Raw genomic sequence first — 9,967 nt, 5'->3', positions numbered from 1 at the left:
ATAAATCACAACATTTGTGGCTTTCCTCCTTGTAATATGAGTTCTTGAGTCTTCAATGAGTCTAGAATTTAATATAATATAGGTTCTTGAACGAGTCATTTAACAATTTGAAAGCCTTCAATAACAATAGGCTCAAACAATAACTCTAAGTCATGCCTTCCACAATTCGTATCAAGTGGATCAAAACTGATTTTCCTTCTTTTAAGCTCATCTTGAGTGTTGGGCTCTTGCAAGCTTTATCCAAAGTGGATTGCACCAGGCCTTGCATTGCTTCATTGATCTTCTTGGCTCTTGATCTTGTGATTGACCCATCTGAAACTTGTAAATGATTTTAAGATTAGACCCACTTTGGTTCCTATCAAAGAAATTCAAGCTACTTTTAATGAAACTGACTTGAAAGAAATTCTTAAGATACCTATTAGTATGATGCCTTCTGCCGAAAAGTTGATAAGAAGGGGAACTGCTACTGGCTCCTTTTCTTTAAGGAGTGCCTATCACTTGCATAGGCAAATATTAACATTGTCTATTGGTGAATCTTCTAAGCAAGGGCAGGATGGGAGTTTATGGAGAAATTTTTGGTCCTTGCAAACCACTAATGCTGTCAGGATGTCCACTAATGCTGTCAGGATGTTCCTATGGTGTGCATGCACTGATGCTTTGCCTACTAGTGTCAATTTATACTAGAGACATATGGCTACTAACTCTTTATGCCCTATGTGTTTGGCTGAAGATGAGACCCCATGCCATATTTTATGGACATGCCCCTCCGTAGGGGATGTGTGGCTTCTGGGCTCACGAGCTCTCCAAAAAGGTGCTACCACAGCAGTAGACTTTTTTAATATGTTTGAACATATGTATGATAAATTGATGCAACATGACTTGGTATTGTTTGCTATCTTGGCTCAATGTATATGGTTAATAAGGAATACTTTTATACATGAAGACTATTTTCAATGTCCTGCTTCTATTTATCAACGAGTTATCCAAGCTATTGAGAATTTTAGGTATGCAATGCACCATCAACCTGTGACTAGAAGTATTACAGAACCTGTTGAATTACATTGGAAAGTCCCTCCTCCTAATTGCGTTAAGGTGAATTGGGATGTGGCTATCTATACTGACCATAATAAAATTGCAGTTGGTCTGGTGCTGGTGGTTCCTAGACTCTACCACAAGTGCATGGGTCGTGACAAGAAGAACAGGACACAAAAAATATTGTTTTCACAAAGAGGAGATTCAATTACCAATTTATAAAATTTCTTATATTATTTAGACGATCCCAAATTGATGTGACTGACTGCAAATTATTAACCTGAAAAATCAAATATGAAGGTTCCTAGTGCTTGGATTTCATCAATTGAATTCCTTCAATGAGTTTAAATCTGGTAACTTGCATCAAAGTTTTACTAAATACAATGACTGAATTTCATTTTTTTTTAATGTAATATCCTCTTTTAAGGTATAATACCTATATCTATATTAATCATATGTCTATTGTCGTGATCACATAAATTAATATAAATTCATTATGTTCTGTGAAATTCTTGAATGTAGGTCTCAAGGGTGTGTATTTATTTCTAAACTACATGCCAAGGTTTGATGAATTCACAAACTAATATTGAACTTCAACTTTCGTTACTTCATTCAACATCTTAAGCATGCAATTCATGGCCAGGAAATTGCAAAAATGAAAATCGAAATCATCCAATTGTAATTAACAAAAGGTAGTCAATACAACCATACTCAAATTATATTCAAAATTCAATGACTACATCCTAGCCCTAGAGTAAGAAAACTAGCAAATCATAACTAATAAAACAATCCAATTATTTCTCAAACATAAATTCAAATTCAACATCCTTAATAACAATTTAACAGCTAAAAATTAGAGAAAGAAAAAAAAACTTTGTAATTGTAGAAATCGTGAGCTTCATTCTTCTTCTCCGAAATTACAACTCCTCCTTTAATCCTTTTTTTTTTTGGTTTCATTCATTCCTCTAGTTTTTAACATCAACTTGTCTTTATTTTTCCAATTTTAGCATCTTATCTTTGACCAATAATAACTGAAGGCCATCAAACCAATTCAAAACCTGTTCTCCTTTCAAATTTGTTTTTTCTTTAAAAGAGAGATTTCCCCCATATCTACTGCTAAAATCTGGAATTCTTGGCTGATTTTATTACCCAACTTCCAGTTAGAGTTAGAGCATCAAAACGACATATTTTGAAGTTTGGCCCTTCGTAAAAGTTTTAGATCTCATTCTCAGCTTTCCAACTTACCTAAGCTTGCTTTATTCTGACTTCTAGAACTCCAGATACAGGCTGAAAACCAAAACAGAGTCTAGGTTACAGTAAACTTCTGAACAGATTCGGATTTCTCCGTTTCTACTAAGTTTTGAATTTCAAAAAGGTAGAACTAGGTTTTGTACTATTGATAAAAGTTTTAGGCCTATGTCTTAGCTTTCCAAAGAGCCAAACAATACCTAAAACTAAGGTCTGTAGCTCTAGTTAAAACTCAAAAATCGAAAAGTGTTATGTTTTGACTAGACCAGCCCAACTAGGATTTGCTCTCTTGGCCTAGCCCGAATTCTGCCTCTTCACTTCAGCCTAATTTCAACTTGATTCAATAATTGAACAATTGTAAAATATCAAGAATTTCTAATAATTAAATAAATTTAAAAGACACCTAAAATTATAGACAAACGAGCTAATAAACATATAAAATACTCTGAATCAAAACAATTAGGATTGAGAAAATGTGTGAAATAAATTCTCACATCAAATACCCCCAAACTTGAATGTTTGTTTGTCCTCAAGCAAAAGAAAAACCACAAAAACAAAGGACAATAACCATAATTAGGCTCAACTCATCACACCCAAAGAACCTATCATGCAAACATCAAATCTTCAACTTAGTACATAATTGCAAACAAAGGAAAAACAAGCATACTCACATTCTCTAGTTCAAATATCCATACATAATTCAAAACTCAATCATATTTAGCATGCAACCAACATAATAGAATTATGTAACAACTCAATATGCAATCACCCATACTCATTACTGCAAACAAGGTAGCAAACTAGATATATTATTATTATTATTATTATTATTATTATTATTATTATTATTATTATTGCATATTTATTCTGTCTTTAAGTTGTCACTCGCATTTTGACGCGAATACAAGCATTTGTGATAGATGCATCCTGTTATTCAATAAGTCACACACTTAAAGTGCTTTTGTATACTCATATTTCAAGTTGTCGTTTGACGTAAAAGTAAACATTGGTAATGACTACCCCTAGTTACTAAGCAACTCAAAACATTAGAGTAGATAGAACTTCATACACATTTATTTATTCAACTATCTATTCATTATCAGTCTATTTACTTAAACCCTGTTTAGGACTAGATCAAAGGGAATAATTACAAGAAAAGCATCACACTCATCTTTTATGCATAGTCACACAACTAATACAACTTTGTAAGAAAAAGTGTTCTTCAATAATCCTAAAGAAAACAAGTATGCTTAATCTTGCTTTATAGGATATTGCATATCCTAAATAAAAAATGCAATGCTTAACACAATAAAGAACCCAAAAGTGTAATGTTGATCCTAAATAAGTCTCACACAAGTGCAAATGTAGGTTCATTTCTCCTAATCTTTCACATAAAAATCTGGTTTGGAAGACATGGATATGATCACCAATTAACTTGCATGAATGTGAACAAACCAGAATTTCAAAGAAACAAAATTTTCTTTCTCAAACAAACATAGCCAACACCAGCATTCAGCATAATCAAATATCCACTCCCCAAACTTAATTTTCACATTGTCCTCAATGTGAAATGAAAGAAAAATAGAAAACTAATACTCCCCTTTTAGCAAGGCTGAATACAACGAATGTCCAATTGAATTGAACACGAACTAGCTTCTTGCTTGATTTTTCCGAACCTACACAACACAACCAAAAGAATGGGTGTCAAAACCTTCATTATTCAAAAAAAAAAAAACTTAAATAAAAATAACAACTAAAACAAAAGGAACATTTGTTTATAGTCATTAGCTTGACTTCTACACCATCAACCATAGGTATGATTCTTCAAGAAGTAACTCATTTTAAGAACTACATTACCAACAAGATAAGGCTTTAAATGCTGCCCATTAACCTTGAATGCACCCGTGACCTCACTATGCATCTCAACAGAACCATATGGATACACTTTTGTTATTATGAATGGGCCAAACCACCTAGATCGAATCTTGCCTGGGAATAGCCTCTGTTTGGATAGTAAGATGAGATGAGATGGTTTTAAATAAAAGCTGAAAGTTAAAATAAAATATTATTATAATATTATTTTTTAATATTATTATTATTTTAGGATTTGAAAATAAATTTTGAATTGTTTATTATATTTTGTGTGAAAATTTGAAAAATTTGTAATAATGAGATGAGATGAGATGAGACACTTTTACTATCCAAACGGGGCTAAGTCTTGAGTCGAAAAGTAACACCTGGTGCCCAATTTTGAAGTTTTTAATCTGAAGATGCCTGTCATGCCAATGCTTGGTATTTTTCTTGTAAATCTAAGCATTTTCATAAGCATCCAACCTAAAATCCTCAAACTCACTCAACTGTAACAATCTTGCAGCTTTCAAGTCCATGCCCAACTCCTTAATTGCCCAATAGGCCCTATGTTCCAATTCAACTGGTAAATGACAAGACTTTCCAAAGACAAGCCTGTAAGGAGACATACCCAAAGGTGTCTTGAAAGCTATCCTATAGGCCCAAAGTGCATCATCTAACTTATTCGTCCAATCCTTCCTTGAACTGCTCACAGTTTTCTCCAAAATTTACTTCAATTCCTTATTTGCAAGTTCCACTTGCCCATTTGTTTGGAGAGGATAGGAAAGTTCCACCTTATGAGTAATCTCATATTTCTTCAACAAAATCTCAAATGGCCGATTACAAAAATAGGAGTCTTCATCAATAATAATGGCTCTCGTCACACCAAATCTCGAAAAAATATTTTTCTTCACAAATCCCATCCCCATTCGAGAGTCATTAGTCTGAGTTGCAGTAGCTTCAACCCATTTAGACACATAATCCATTGCTACAGGATGTACTGATTGTTGAAGGAATAGAGAAATGGGCCATGAAATCAATTCTCCACAAATCAAACAGTTCAACTTCCAGGATATTGGTCAAGGGCATCTCATTCTTTTTTGAAATGTTGTCAACCCTTTGACATCTATCACATATGCTTGCATACTGTCTAGCATCTTGATACATGGTCGGCCAGTAAAAACTAGACTGCCATACCTTCACAACTATCTTGGACATACTGAAATGTCCACCACACTCCAAGGAATGGCAATGGTCAAGGATATCTTGCATCTCATCCTGGAGCACACATCTTCTAATCAACTCATCTGTACAATGTTTATGAAATAGCGATTTTTTTCAAAAATAATGCTTCACTTCCCACAAAAACTTGTTCTTTTGATGATAGCTCAAATAAGGGGGACAATGCCACTCACCCAATAGTTCACCAAATTAGCATACCAAGGGATGACTGAAACACAACTGCTCATCTGGAAAGTTTTCATTAATGGGCACCTCATCTGCTCTTGATTGCCCTTCTAATCTAGACTAGTTATCTGCCACCACATTCTCCATGCCTATCTTATCTCGAATCTCAATATCAAATTCTTGAAACAACAGCACCTGCCGAATCAAGCGTGGTTTGGCATCTTTCTTTTTCATCAAATACTTGATTGTTGAATGGTCTATATATACGATCACCTTGGAACCTATAAGATTAGATCGAAACTTGTCAAAAGCAAACAAAATATCAAGCAATTCTTTTTCAGTAGTTGTATAATTCAACTGTGCATTATTTAAAACTCTACGAGCATAATATATAACATGCAATTTCTTGTCTTTTTTCTAGCCGAGAACAGCACCCAATGCGAAATCACTAGCATAACCATTAGCTCAAAAGTCAAATTGCAATCTGGGGCTGCAATAATTGTTGCTAACACCAACTCTTGCTTCAACCTGTTAAAAGCATTCAAATAGTCCTTATCAATATCAAACACAACATCCTTATTCAAAAGATTGCAAAGAGGTTTAGAAATTTTAGAAAAATCTTTAATAAAGCGCTGGTAAAATCCTGCATGACCAAGGAAACTTCTAACTCCCTTAACATTGGTAGGTGATGGCAGTTTTTTAATAATTTATATTTTGGCTCGATCCACCTCAATACCTCGCTAAAATGTTTTAGTTTAAAACAATACCTTCCTGCACCATAAAATGAAATTTCTCTCAATTCAAGACTAACTTGGTTCCCTCACATCACTACAAAACTCGAGACAAGTTATCTAAATAACTATCAAAATAAGATCCAAAAACAGAAAAATCATCCATGAAAACCTCCATAATCTTTTCAACAAAATAAGATAAAATAGTCATCATGCAACATTAATGGAATGTAGCAGGTGCATTACACAAATCAAAAGGCATCCTACGGAATGCAAAGTACCATAAGGACAAGTGAAGGTGGTCTTTTATTGGTCTTCGGGGGATATAGGAATCTGGTTATACCCTGAATAACCATCTAGAAAACAGTAATATGCATACCCAACAAGTCTCTCAAGCACCTAATCAAGATAAGGTAAAGGAAAATGATCCTTATGGGTAACACTATTAAGTTTCCTATAATTTATGCAGACTCTCCACCCAGTTACTGTCCTAGTGGGAATTAATTCATTATCTTCATTATACACCACAGTCATCACACCCTTTTTAGGTACTACATGCACTGGACTAATCCATGAACTATCAGATATAAGATAAATAATCCTTGCATCTAGCCATTTAAGAACTTCAACCCTAACTACTTCTTTTATGTCAGGATTAAACCATCTCTGATTTTCAACAACAGGTTTATGGTTATCCTCCATCAGAATTCTATGCATACACAATGAAGGGATAAATCCTCTAAGGTCTGATATAATCCATCCTATAGTTTTTTTTCACAATCTCAAAATACACATCAATTTGTCAAGTTGATCATTAGACAAAAAAGAACTCACAATCACAGGCAAAGTATTATTCTCACATAAAAAAGCATACCTGAAATGTGAGGGAAATGGCTTCAACTCCAAAACTGGTGCTTGCACATTAGAAAGGGGAGGGAATGACTTACATTTGCCTAGATCCTCAAAATGAATACCTCTCTGCTTCGGCATAGGACATGTAGCCTCTAATGCACATACTACTTCTGCAACTTCCAAATTATCATCTTTACTTGTCTCTGCACTCACTAAACAAGTCTCAAGAGGTTCTTTAGTATTTCCAGCCCTTAAAATCTCTATGGTAGACTCATCTACAGCATCAACTCAATAAACATGATCAGTAAAAGAAGGATATTTAGCAGCTTCAAAGAAATTAAACTCTACCTCTTCTTCACCAACCTTCAAAGTCAGCCAACCATTCTTAACATCTATGACAGCTCCAGCTGTAGTTAGAAAAGGCCGCCTAAAATGATAGGGATCTCGGTGCCTTCTTCCATCTCCAACACAATAAAATCAACTAGAATGATAAACTTCTTTACCTTGATCACACATTTTCAAGAACACCTTAAGGATATTTCACCAATCGGTCAGCTAGCTGCAAAGAGATGGTAGTAGGCTTCAACTCCTTTAATTCAAGCTTCCTAGACACAGATATAGACATTAGTGAAACAAGGGATAGAAAAAATAACATCACACAAAATTTTAGAAAAATTAACATCTCCCATAGTACAAGGGATAGAAAAACTCTATGAATCTCTTAGCTTTGGTGGAAGCTTATTCTGGATAATGGCACTACATTCCTCCGTCAAGGCAATGGTCTCAAAATTCTCCAATTTCCTATTCTTGGACATGATCTCTTTTAGGAACTTTGTATAGGCATAAATCTGTGCTAAGGCATCTACAAAAGGAATATTAATGTGAAACTGCCTAAACACTTTCAAAAAATTCTCAGATTGTTGATCAATTTTATTCTACTTAAGCCTTTGAGGAAAATGATTAGGAGTTACATAAGGTTCGACTAATAGTAGTTGGGATGGTGTCTTGGCTAGGTCATCAACTTCTTCATCGACCTTCTTGCTCATCTCTTCATGTTCTACTTCATCACCAACTACAGTCTCACCACTTACCTGACCAAGTTGCTTACCACTTCTCAAGGTGACTGTCTTGCAATGCTCCTTCAAGTTGACCTCTGTCTTACTAGGAAAATTTCTCTGTCCACGAGAATTGATGGAATTGGCTAACTACCCCAATTGCATCTCCACATTTATATTGGAACTCGCCAATAGGTCAAACTTTGCTTCTAGTCTCTCAAATCTCTCTAAACTGGCATTGGTTAACTTCTCAATAGCTATCTCTTAAGGCTGCTTACTTTCTGGTTGGGATGATCTTGGTTGGAAACTAGGAGGATGGAAAGGTCTAGAATTGCTACCTTGGTTACCTTGATCTTTTTATGAAAAGTTAGGATGATTCCTCCAGCTTAGGTTGTATGTGTTGGAATAAGAGTTGTTCTGGTGCTGTTGCCTGTTAAAATTAGACACAAATTGGGCTTGCTCTACATGCATACAATCAGAAATTATGTAAGCTCCTCCACAACAATCACAACTCAAAACAGAACTAGAAACAAAAATTCACATTACCCAACTTATCGAACATTTTTACCAAAGAATCAACCTTGACATTCAACATGTTTATGACATCTACATCATACATACCTGGAATTTTCTTAGGCATACCTATTTCATTAAACCATTGATAATTGTTAGAGGTCATTTCTTCTAACAACTCATATGCCTCTTATGTTGACTTACTCATTAAATTACCTCCTGCAGCTGCATCTATGGTAATCCTTACTAAATGTGTTAATTTATTATAGAAAGTTTGTCAATCAGCCAATTAGGAAGACCATGATGTGGACACTTCCTCTGCAATTCTTTAAATCTCTCACAGACTTCATACAAAGAGTCACCATCAAACTAAACAAAACTGGTAATATCATTTCCAAGTTTGGCAGTCTGTCCTGGGGGGAAATACTTACTCAGAAAAGCTTGTGACAAGACATTCTAAGTGGTGAAAGAGATAGACGCTTTGGAATTCAACCAAGTCTTGGCTTTATCCTTTATAAAAAATGGAAAAATTCATAGCCAAATAACATCATCACTAACTCCATTCATCTTAATTATATCACAAATCTCAAAGAAATTGGCAAGGTGTGCATGTGGATCCTCAACAGGTCCTCCACCAAACTGCTCCGGCTACAAAATCTGGATGAGACCAGGCTTAATCTCAAAGTTATTAGCATTAACGATAGGTCTCACAATGCTAGGTTGAGCACCATTGACATTCAGCACGGCATAGTCACGCAACACCATCTGATTCTGGTTATCTGCCATGGCTACTGCTTGTTCTTGCTCTAGCTCCAATCTTTGTTTTGTCCTTAGTGTATGTAGGGTTCTCTCAATTTATGGATATATATATATATATATATATAACTCAATTAGCTCATAGTTACATGGCATACACTAAATACAGAAAATATAAATTGACAAACAGAAACACAAAACAGCCTGAAACCTCTAGAAAACAATGGAATTTGGCCTCGAGATGGTGGGGTCCGTCTAAATGAATAAATGAATAACAAAACAGAACAATGCAGTCTAAATTAATACAGAAATTTATTTGTATTAATGTTGAAAACAATCATCTCGACAATGACGCCAAAAACTTGGTGATCCCTAGACTCTACCACAAGTGCATGGGTCGTGACAAGTAGAACAAGGCACAAAGAATATCGTTTCCACAATGAAGAGATTCAAGTACCAATTTATAAAATTTTCTATATTATTTAGACGATCCCAAATTGATGTGACTTACTGCAAATTCTCAAC

At 34.8% G+C, this 9,967-nt stretch overlaps 1 non-coding gene across 1 annotated transcript; it reads left to right on the top strand.

Annotated features, from left to right (window-relative positions):
• Positions 1 to 8,981: 8,981 nt before the first annotated feature.
• Positions 8,982 to 9,088, top strand: LOC118348092. The gene has a single exon (XR_004801238.1). It is a non-coding gene; the product is annotated as a small nucleolar RNA R71 (small nucleolar RNA).
• The last annotated feature ends 879 nt before the right edge of the window (positions 9,089 to 9,967 follow it).

The sequence above is a fragment of the Juglans regia genome, chromosome 3 (genome assembly GCF_001411555.2).
Source record: "Juglans regia cultivar Chandler chromosome 3, Walnut 2.0, whole genome shotgun sequence".
NCBI classification, from domain to species: domain Eukaryota; kingdom Viridiplantae; phylum Streptophyta; class Magnoliopsida; order Fagales; family Juglandaceae; genus Juglans; species Juglans regia.
The sequence above is the reverse complement of the archived record's forward strand: the minus strand, read 5'-3'. Positions and strand labels throughout refer to the sequence as shown.